Genomic DNA, 12475 nt, shown 5'->3' on the forward strand with positions numbered 1-12475 from the left:
TCCCAATCTATATGTTCAAATGATTCAATTATGCATTATATTGATGTCAACAAATATTGTTGAGAAAATGTTCCAACCATTATTACTATACCACCTTTATATTTCAAAAGGTAACATTCATTCTAAACCATTTCAGTCACTTTGGAAAATCCATGATGCTTTATCAATCAAATGGAATTTCACTAGGCCCCAAGGTGGGTCCATCTAAAAAAATTCATTTTCAAACAGCTGATATGCCAAAACTGATCCATGGAACACTTGATACTAATTGCACTCAAATTTAACCTTTATGCATCACTAAGATATCCATTAAACTCATTTTACCATTCAATCTACAAATTGTCATTTTCAGCTAACAAGGCTTGTCTGTTGGCTTTAAAAACTTAACCAAACACCTGATTGGGCTATGAAACCATTCAAACTAATTATTTGTTCTATAATCTCTTACCCTATTGCATTTCATCTCATGAAAAATTATCAATCAAAAGATATTAATTGTCAAAGATTCCCTCTCAGAATATCCTATAAGAAAATGTGTCAGAAAACAATAAACCGTGTTATATTTTGGCTTCAAAAACTAGGCACACTGACACTTGGGGGGATAGAATTCAGGGAATTGATTCATTGTCATGAGGAAAATATGAATCTATGATTAGGGTTCATGAAAAATAACAAGATGTAATTGGTGAATGGTCAAAGTGGGCTACTTAGAATTTGCAAACTAGAACCACTAGCAAAAATTATTTTTTTCAAATGGAATTGACCTGGGAAAGTGTGCAAATAGATTTGTGAAGTTTTGAAAATTGGCACACTTAAAGTATTTTTAGAGTAAAACATAGTGGTATAATCTATTTGGTCTCACCTATCATGGATTCAGAGATATGACATCACGAACAAGGGTACTGACCAATCTGCATTTATTGACACTAGTAAAAGGTTACACATTGCATTTGGAATCACATTCAAAAACTTATCAAACAAATTTTTTATAAGCTCAAATTGGGAGTGTAGAAAGTATGTGATGTCTAGAATGAAATGAAAAAATAATTTTAGCATTTTAGTGAATTGGTTCAAAGTTATAAGAAGTCAAACAAGGCCTTCTAGAATTTTGAACAATTCACATCAGCATGACAGCAATAAATGACCAACTTTGAGGGATTCAAAACCTAGTGAAACCGATTCAAAATGACTTGAAATCTAAAATATAGACTCAATGGTATGGAAACTAAATAATCCCAATGTAGAAAGTCATGAAACATTAATAGGTGCAGGATATTCAATTGAAAACACAACCTCCTGTCGCTATTTGACACTTAGGCAAAAATGCAGATTTAGATATTGGTCAAAACGGGACTTCACAGAATGGCTTAGAATGAAAATTTATGTTCATAGAACACATTAAAACACTAAATTCAAGGTGTTAGAAACATAAAACACCACTTAGACTCAAATAGACAATTGGGTACACACACATTAAAAAGCATTTATAGGGCTTGATTTTTCAATGGTACTCAAAATCAAAGCTTCAATTTAGAGTTACAACAATGTCTTTAATAGATCATTGGGATGAGGGTGTGCTTTTAACTTGAGAGTAGTAGAGGATAAACAATGGTCATAACTACAAACACTCAAGGGAAAAATATATTTGTGCAATCTATAACACCCACTAGAATGGATAACATATGTTACCTTAAATTACTTTTAATACTACTACTATAATCTATATGTAGATTAGTCATACTAAAATATAATCTAGGGAGAGATTAGAGATTCAAATTAAAGATGAAATAAAATTCCACCTTTATTGATAACCCTCTACTAAAATGGAACCCATTAAGATATCACCAACTTCAAATACATATGTCCTAAAATACTATAGAGACTACTTTGCTCTGCATGGTTACTTAGCTAGACAAGAAAATAAATAGGACATTAGAAATGTTCATCTCAAATGGAATTAAGATGACACAAGACCTAGTTGCAAATATCAATTGAATCCTCCATTTCATATAACCTCTTGATTCTCACTCAGTATCTAAAAATGTAGGAGGAGAAGTTGTAAAAATTTCCTATGTTTTCTATTAACTTAGAAAATTACATATATAAGCCCCCTCTTAGGGTTTTTGGCTAGTTACAGATTCATCAATTTCATTAACAAAGCACTTGAATCACTCTGAAATCCAACAGTCATTGACTAAAATTCAATACATTAGAGAAATAAAAGAGGAAATGATGTAGGGAACTACCCTTAATAACATAAACTCATAACAAAACCATAGAACCAACAAAAAATGCGAGAACAAAATATGCACTTCTTATTTGCACCACAAATGTAGAATTACAAAATTCATAAGTACAATATGCTAAACCACATGGGCACCTTCAGTACAATAATTTGCAAGACAAGTTGTGAACTATCACCTAGAGTTGTCCTAGACAATGCTAAGGCCTTTCTTAAATAGGAAGCTTTATGCCACTCGAGAAGGTTCTAGATGTTCAAACTTAATACCTAGGGCCAATAGACCCTAATAATACACATATATTTGGCCAAATACATCTTTGATAAATTATTTTAGAAATTTTAGTAGCTCAACTTTTGAAGGCCATAACTCAGAAATCATTACTCTGGCTATTACAACCACTTTTTGGAAACCCTAGCTCCTGATCTACAAGCTTAGAATTGCACTAGCACCATTCCATAAAGTTTTCAAACCTCATCCAATGCTTGAGAAATGAGATTTTTATGGTAGACTTATAGCTCTAAAATGAACCTTCCTATAGAAAATGAGAACATTTTGAGCTTGTATGCAAACTTAACAAAAATAATAATTTTCCACAAATAGTAACCACCCTATCTACCAGTCCTTATTAAAATAGAAGGGACTAAAAATAAAATATTTTTGGGTGATGCAAGATTGCACTTGCACCTCAGATGCTCCTGCATCAGACACCTAGGGTAATTTGAGAGGTGACCCTGTCACATCTTAGGTGTTTAGAGGAAAAAAAAGATGGTTAACCTCCTCCTTTGCTAGCCATAATGAATCCTCAACTGGTCTCCCTTTCCATTTGACTAGATATTCCTCATAAGTTATATTTTTGGTAATTCTTCCAACACAACTATCTATTATATCCTCAATCTCCTTTGTGGTTGAACTAACTATTGGAATACTCCACTATGCTTCTACAACTTCATCTCCATCACCTCCTCCATAATACTCCTTCAAATCTGAAATATTAGATACTAGTGAAATATCAATTCAATAGGAAAGTCCACTTCATATGCATTTCCAAAATCATCCCTCTTCACTATCTTACACCATCCAAATTTCTTCATTTTGAGCTTATTATATGTACCCATTGGAAAAAGCTCCTTTCTCTAATGAACCATGACTTCATCTCCAATATAAAATTCCTTATATCTCCTTTTCACATCTAACTTAGCCTTATACTTTGCATTCATCTTTTTGATGTGCTTCCTCACCTCCTCATGGATGTTCTTCAAATGTTTGGCAAAATCTTTTTCTTAAGCACTACTTATCTCTCCTTTATCCAACTGCCATAGTTTAGAAACATGTTTGGGACTACTCCCATATATAATCTAGAATGATGATTTACCAACACTCCTATTAACAGAATTCTTATATGAAAATTTTTCCTTTGGTAAAATCATATCCCATCCTTTTTTTTTATCTCCAACCAAGCATCTCAGTAATTTTCCCAAATTGTGATTCCCAACTTTTGTTTGTCCATCAATCTTTAGATGATGTGATGAACTAAACTTCAAATTTTTCTTCAACTTCTTCCATAATGTACAATAGAAATACCCAAAAAATTTGGTAGCTTCATTTGAAACTATACTCTTTGGCAAACCATGTAATCTCACCACTTCTCTGGAAAACAACTCTACTACATTAACAACATCACTAGTCTTCTTGCAAGGAATAAAATGTGCCATCTTTGAAAATATGTCCACCACCTCAAAAATAGAATCATGTTTCCACTATGTCCTCAGTAATCCAAGAACAAAATTGGTGCTAATATCCTCCCATGACTTCTCTGGTACAAGAAATGGTTGATAGAACCCTATATTCTGCTTCACTCCTTTTGCCATCTAACATACTCTACAACTTTGTACAAATTTCATCACATCTTACTATAACTATAGCTAGTAATAATTTTTAGCAACCAAAGATATAGTATTATCTCTGCCAAAATGTCTAGCTAATCCTCCACTATACTTCTCCTTGACGAGATTCTCTCCCATTGAACTCTTGGGAATGCACAACTGGCTTCCTTTGAACAACATATTATCCTAGATCATGAAATCCAACCACATTGTCCTGTCAAGTGTAATAGTTTCTATACAAGCCTTCAACGCTTCACCAAAATTAGGATCATCTAGATACAATGTACTTAGTTCCTTGAACCCAACCTCCTCTATCTAAATTTCTATTAGCAAAAGTTATCTTTTATTAAGAGCATCTACAACTTGTTAGATTTCCCACTCCTTTGTTTTAAAACAAATGTGTAACTATGCAAAAACTCAACCCACTTTAAATGCAATTGGTTCAATTCTCCTTGACTATTCAAATATTGCAAAGCTTAATGGTCAGTATACAAAACAAAATTCCTATGTAAAAGATAATGTATCCACTTCTTCGATGCTTTAACTATAGCATAAAATTCCTAATCATAAAAAGAAAAATTGTTTTTGCATTATTCAGGTTCTCACTAAAATAAACAATAGGTCTACCTTCCTAGCTCAAAACAACTCCTATTGTAGTACCACTAGTATCACAATCTACTTGAAACAACTCGTTAAAATTAGGAAGTGCTAAAATAGGTTGCTTAGTAAATTTTCATTTCAATAGATTAAAAATCTTATCTGCTCCTACTATCTACTTAAAATTCTTCCTATCCCCTCTCAATGTTTTAGTCAAGGGTCCACAAATACTACTAAAACCTCTTATGTACTTTCTATAAAATGTAGCCAATCCATGAAAAGATCTTACCTCTGTTTCACTCCTTGGAGTAGGCCATTCAAGGATAGCCTTCACTTTCTCTAGGTCCATTTTTAGACCTTCTCCTAAGACTACAAATCCTAGATACACCAACTCTTTCTTTACAAAACTACATTTATTTAGGTTTATCAACAACTTTTCTCTCATCAACTAACCAAACACCTTGCAAGTAAGAATCAAATTATCCTCTAATATCTTACTAAAGATCAATATATCATTTAAGTAAACAATGAAAAAAATTACCCAAAAACTCCTTCAGTACCTCATTAATGAGCCTCATGAAAGTGCTTGGTGCATTGGTTAGCTAAAAAGGCATGACTAACCACTCATATAGTCCTTCTCTTGTCTTGAAAGTAGTCTTCCACTCATCACCTTCTTTGATATGAATCTAATGGTACCCAGTCTTTAGATCTATCTTTATGAAATACTTAGCTCCACTCAAACAGTCCATAATATCATCCATTCTTGGTAATGGAAATCTATACTCTATGTTGATCTTGTTGATAGCATAAGAATTTGTGCACATCCTCCATTCTCCATTCTTCTTTGGTGCTGATACTACTGGTACAACACATGGACTTAGAATATCTCAAATCAACCCTTTCTACAACAACTCATGAACTTTCCTATTCAACTCTTCACTTTTTTCTGGTGTCATTTTGTGCACCGCCTTCTTTGGCAAACTAGCTCCTACAACCAAATCTATCTAGTGATTGATCTTCCTCACAGGGGGCAATTCTTTAGGTACATTATCTAATACTATATCAGAAAATACTCTCAACATATATGCAACTTCTATAGGTACCTCCTCTACTTCTTCTTTACTATCTTTAGGAATTATAGAAAAACACATATGCTCATGTTTTATACCTTTAAGAAACTCTTTTTCATCAACAAAACATATTCTAGCAACACTACATACCTTTTCTTCTTTATCCTTCAATGGCTTCAACTTATGTTTCAATCCATCATTAGTTAGAGTGGAGGTATTTTCTCACCCATAACGTACAACATGCCTATAAAATTGCAATAGCCTACCCAAAAACATATGGAGTACATCCATAGGTATGATATTAGATAGTACCTCATCCTAGTAGCTTTTGATCTTGAACTTCACTGAGCATTGCTCATTGACCATGACCTTGCAGTCATCTTGCACCTAAGCAATATGATATGGATGTGGGTATTTCTTCCTCTTCATATTCAACTTGGTGAAAATCATTTCTAACACTAGATTTTCAGTACTTCCACCATCAATGATCACATCACAAAACTTATCTTCAGTTCAATACCTTGTGTGAAACAAGCTCCTTCTTTGCTCAAGTTCATTCTTACCACTCAGTAGGACTCTTCGGTTAACTAGGACTTCTCCTCTTTTGACATATTCAAAATGTATGGATTTGGAATCTTCATTAACATGTGCAACTCTCCCTAACCTTTTTTTCTTTGACCTATCCCTCATTGGCACTAGGGATGTTCAAATGCTCTATTCCCTTCTTCTCCATACTTAAAACATTTCCATAAAAGCCTCCTCTTCTAGATTGTTGTGCTCTACCTCTTCTTCTCTAATCTCTATTGTTCTGATCATGAAAATGATTAAAATTGTTTCCCCTATGGTTTTGACTACTACTTCTAGCCTCATCCTTGTTCTTTTTATTATCATTACGACCACCATAAGATCATCCACCAAATCTTCCACCATGACATCTTCCACTATTTTTATTATCAAACTTCTTGATTAGTTTCTCCTCAACTCTTAGGGCAAACTAGTATGCCTCCTCAATACTGCTCATTCAAACCAAACTTAGCTCATCGTAGGTGCTAGGTCTTAACCCATTAAGATAATGGGTGACTTTCTCCTTATCAACTTTTTTATGGCTAGTTCTAATGAGAAATTGGTAGAACTCTTCGGTATACTCTTGAACATATTTTCCTACTTGCTTCAACCATTGCATCTTCTTCAACAGGTTAAGCTCATAATCCACAAGAATGAATTTTTTCTTTAGTTTATCTTTTATCTAATCCCATTTGGTATTTTTTCCTTTCCCTTTCTATTTCACTCCAACTAAACCTCTTGCCAGTAGATCTTTGCATGTCCCTTTAGTTTTTCCTTTACAAATTTGACCCTACTAGGATTGTCGATATCTTCATACTCAAAGTACTCCTCTAGTTAATTGATCCAATTGATCATCTCCTCTAGGTTAATATTTCCAAAACAATGTGGGAACCTCAAACATAGATCTTTTTTAAATCTTGGAGATGGCTTTAAAAAGCCTCTCTTCCTTTGGGTTTATAATTTCCTTTGCTCTGGCACTTTCTTCTACTTCGTCCTCATCCTTAGTTTCATCTCTCATAAGAATATTTATTCCTGTTTTCATTTTTCTTCCAATGCTTGCATTTTCCTTTGGAAGGCACAAAAATCCTTAGGTGTAACACCTATAGCTCTTTTTCCATGCTCTCTTCATGGATCCATTTTTGTACTTCCACTGAAACCTTAGTGCAAATTGCCTCACAATATATGATCTGTCTACATGCTTAGCCCAAACCACATTCCTAGTTTGAACTACCTCATATTCAGTGATCTATCCACACATTTAAGAACTCTAGCTCTAATACCACTTGATGCAAGGAAATTCCCTTAATACCATAAACTCATAATTGAAACATAGAAACAATAGAAAATGCGAGAAAAATATGGAATTCTTATTTGCACCACAAATGTGAAATTACATAATTCATAAGTACAATATGCTAATCCACATGGGTGCCTTTAGTACAATAATTTGCAAGATAAGCTATGAACTATCACCTAGAGATGTCTTAGACAATGTTTAGACCTTTCTAAATATGAAGTTTTATGTTACCCCATAAGGTTCTCGATGCTCAAACTTAATATCTAGGGCCAAAAGACCCTAACAATAAACATAGAATTGTCCAAGTAAATCTTTGACAAAATATTTTAGAAATTTCAGTAGCCCAACTTCCTAAGGCCTTGACTCATGAACTGTTGCTCTGATTGGCTAGTATATCCACTTTTCAAAAACACCATCTCCTAGTATACAGGATCAAAATAGTGCTAGCACCTTTCCATCAAGTTTTTGGAGCTCATCTAGGTGCTCTAAGGCTATAATGGTGAGCTTGAAGATTATTTTGCAATTCTTTTCATCAAAAATTTGAAATAACTTTTCTCATACTAATGCTTGAGAAATGATTTTTTTACGGTAGGCTTACAACTCTAAAATGAACCTTCCTATAGAAAATGAGAACATTCTGAGCTTGTATGACAAACTTACTAAAAATAGTAAGTTCCTATAAATAGTAAGCACCCTATCTACTAGTCCTTGTTAAAATAGAAAAGATTGAAAATAAAATATTTTTGGGTGATGCAAGATTTCCTTTGCACCTAGGATGCTCCTACATTAAGGAAATTATTAGAAACCCTCAAAATGGTTCATATTCCTCTCTAATATATAATAGTCACATTGGCACCAAAATTTATATTTCATATGCTAATACTCATAGAAAAATTGAATTCTAGTTGTTGATCTTCTATCAATAATCATGCTTTAAAACATGGCAATGCTTCATGTTGACCTTGTCTCTTTTTTGCAACTATCATTCATATGATACTTTTAACCCATGCGATGATGCAATGACTAATTGTTATAATACATCTCGCAAGTTCACAAATTAAGGTTTTAACCCATATTCAAACCTTGCCAACATGTGATCTAAGCATTACTTTCTTTCACAATATTAACTTTAGGTTACTCTAAACTACCAGCAATGATACAATGAAGAACTTTCACTTCTTTGCTACCTTAAATCCAAGTTAAATTTAACCACCTTCAAACATGCAACAAATATTGTGCCTTAACTATTGTTGTTTCTCACACCTTCATAGCCTTCTTCAAGGGTTAACATTAACATCATGTGATGATGTGATTTATATGTTTGCAACTTAAAATGAAAGTATAACTAACTACATGTGATGTTGCAATCATTAGGTTTTCTTCTTACTTCATGCTCTTCGCCCCATCACAATTTACAATTCTTCAAGATAGAAACAAGTCATGATCAAGAAATGACCATTGAAATGACTATCACTCATCTTCCCCATAGTCTAAGACTTAATATATCTTTTATCTTCAATTTTTTGATAGCTTCCCACTTAACCATTAAATCACTTTTTGCAAGTTTTCAACCAAAATTTAACAATTAGCTTTAACAATAGTGACATTGTGATGAGTTTAACTCTTACTTTTTGCATTCTTTCATCTTAAAACTCTAACTCATCATGTAACCCTATGACATTGCAAATACATGTCTTTTCTCTGTTGTAACACTAACCTTAGCTCAACTTAAAAAAACTAATGATGATGTGATAGCTTTAGATCTTTGTCATGCTCATTCTTTGCATCCTCACAACTTAAAAAGTATTAACTATCTTGCCACTAGTGATATTGTATGTTAACTATGTGAAATAGAATGTCATCCTATTCAAAACTTCTGAACTTAGGTTTTTTACTTCTAGTTTAATAGTATGATGTTGTGATGACTACACCCTTACCCACCTAGGTTACTTTTCATAGCTTTGTAAGTTATCTTTCATTATATGGAATATAAGCTACAATGATGTGGAATCCTTTGATCTAATCTTTGTCTAATAGTTAGGAATCCATCCCTAAAGGCAATTGACTATTCAACATGTGACATGGATATTCTGATGTATTTTACATGATTGATTTTACTTTCATTTTTATTCTTGTTAACTTTGACTAGGATGTTTGCCATTGTGTAATAGATGAAGCATTATTGAAGGCTTCTTCTACTTCCTTTGCATTGGATTTGAATGTTATTAATTCCAACCTATTTCCATGATGTGTATCATATCCTCTGGCATTAATCTTGATGTTGTTTCCTATTTTTTCTCTAAGTATAAGTGTGATGTTATTTTCAATTCATCATGTCTTCACCATGAACACTTGATCAAAGTATTTGGTTTTCAGAATAACTTCCCTCTCATCTATAAAATGCATAGACTTACCTTCCCTTCCCTAGTCACCTAATATGAAAAAATGCATTAGATTTATTTTGAATGCCCACCTAGGTGCACATGAAGGAATATATGAGATGAGAAGTTACTTAAGGGAAATATAGACACAAGCATGATAACACATTGACTCCACCATGATCCTTGATGCTTGAAAAATATAGGGGAACTAAAATGATGGCAACACACTTACACAATATTATGTGATTGACTGTGAGATCTTTAACCATACATTTTTCCATCTGATCCTACATTATATGTTTCCATTATAAATGACTACCCTAATTCATCCTACTTAGTCATATTTCCAACACATAGAACTCGTGGAAGTTTATATGTTAATATCTAATCTATCAAAAGGGGTCATAGGTTATCCTATGACCATGCTTTAGTTATCGCATGATAATATATGTTTGTTCTAAGATAGTAGGTGACATATTAAATTTATTCTAATGAGTCAAAAGAGGTCATAGGATCTCTTATGACCCATTTTAATCCATTTAGTGATAACATATGTTCCTAGGGTTCCTACAACCCCTATCAGTTTATATGCTAATATCTAATGGGTCAAAATGGATCACAACATACTATATAACCCCTTTTGACCTATTCCATGATAACATACATCCCTAGGGGTACTAGGGACGTATTGAATTTTTTCTAATGTTTTGAAAAGGCTTATAGGGTACCCTATGATCCCTTTCAACTTATTAAGTGAAAATATATATTCCTAGGGATCCTAGGACCCCTACATACATATTAAATTCATTCAAATACATTGAAAGGATTCATAGGTTACCCTATTTCTTGATTTGACTTATTCGATAGTTACAGATATTCCTATGACTTCTAAGACCCCTAGGGATATACTAAATTTGTTCTAATAGGTCAAAAGAGGCCATAGGGTACCATATTAGCCCTTTTGACTAATTAAACAATAGCATATGTTTATAAAGGACCTAGGACACCTAGGGACATGAGTTTTGTTCTGGTGGGTGGAATGAGATCATGATGTACCCTATGACCACTTTTGACTCATTCAATTATATCATATGTTTGTAGGGATCCAATGAGCCAAACAAAAATATTAAATTTCTTCCATTAGGTTGAAAGGGATCATGATGTAATCTTTGACCCCTTTCAACTCATTTAACAATAACATATTTTCATAGGTGTCCTAGGACCCCTAGGGACATATTCAATTCCCTCTAATTGGTCAAAAGTTGTTATAGGTTATATATTACTCATTTTCACACAGAGGAATAGATGAGATGGGAAGTTCCTTAAGGGAAATCTAGACACAAACATGATATCACATTAACTCCACCCTAATCCTCAATATTTAAAAAATATAGGGGAACTGAAATCATTGCAACACACTTACACAATATTTTGTGATTGACTGTGAGATCTTTAACTGTACATTTTTTCATCTAATCCTAAGATATATGTTTCCATAAATGACTATCCTAATTCATCCTACTTAGATATATTACAAAAACCTAGAATCCCTAGAAGTTCATATGTTAATATCTAATTGGTCAAAATGGGTCATAGGTTATCTTATGACCTTGTTTGACCTATCCCATGATAATATATGTCCCTAGGGGTCCTAAGATGATAGGAGACATATTACATTCAACCTAGTGAGGCAAAGGATGTCACAAGATGTCTTATGATTTGTTTTGACCCATTCAATGATAACATATGTTCCTAGGGTTCCTACACCCCTATCAGTTCATACATTAATATCTAAAGGTTCAACATGGATCACAACGTACTTTGTAATACCTTTTGATCTATTCCATGATAGAATATGTCCCTTGGGGTAGTACAGACATATTAAATTTGTTCTAATGGTTTGAAAAGGGTCATTGGGTACCCTATGACCCCTTTTAACTTATTCAATGATAACATATGTTTCTATGGATCATAGGTTCCCTAGGTACATATTAAATTAATTTAAATAGGTTGAAGGGAGTCATAGGTTACCCTATGTCCTAGTTTGAGTTATTCAGTAGTTACATATATTCCTATAGCTTCTAAGATGCCTAGGGATAATCTAAATTTTATCTAATAGGTCAAGGGAGGCCATAGTGTACCATATCAACCTTTTTGAAAAAGTAAACAATAACATGTATGTTCTTAGAGCACCTAGGACCTATAGGGACATAAATTTTGTTCTAGTTGGTGTATTGAGGTCATAATGTACCCTATGACCACTTTTGACTCATTCAATGATATCATATGGTTGTAGGGTCTTAGGAACCAAATAGAAATATTAATTTTTTTCTTATAGGCTAAAATAACATATGTTCATAGGTTTCCTAACACCCCTAGGGACATATTCAATTCCTTCTAGTTGGTTAAGAGTTATCATAGGTTATATATTACCCCTTTT

The 12475-nt window shown here is 33.2% G+C and overlaps 1 pseudogene; it reads right to left on the reverse strand.

Moving 5' to 3' along the window:
* LOC149547238 (uncharacterized) overlaps positions 1-12475 on the reverse strand; it is a 61676-nt pseudogene that overhangs the window by 728 nt on the left and 48473 nt on the right.

This window comes from Cupressus sempervirens, chromosome 7, assembly GCF_028749045.1.
Source record: "Cupressus sempervirens isolate cs-2001-9-10 chromosome 7, ASM2874904v1, whole genome shotgun sequence".
Lineage (NCBI taxonomy): Eukaryota > Viridiplantae > Streptophyta > Pinopsida > Cupressales > Cupressaceae > Cupressus > Cupressus sempervirens.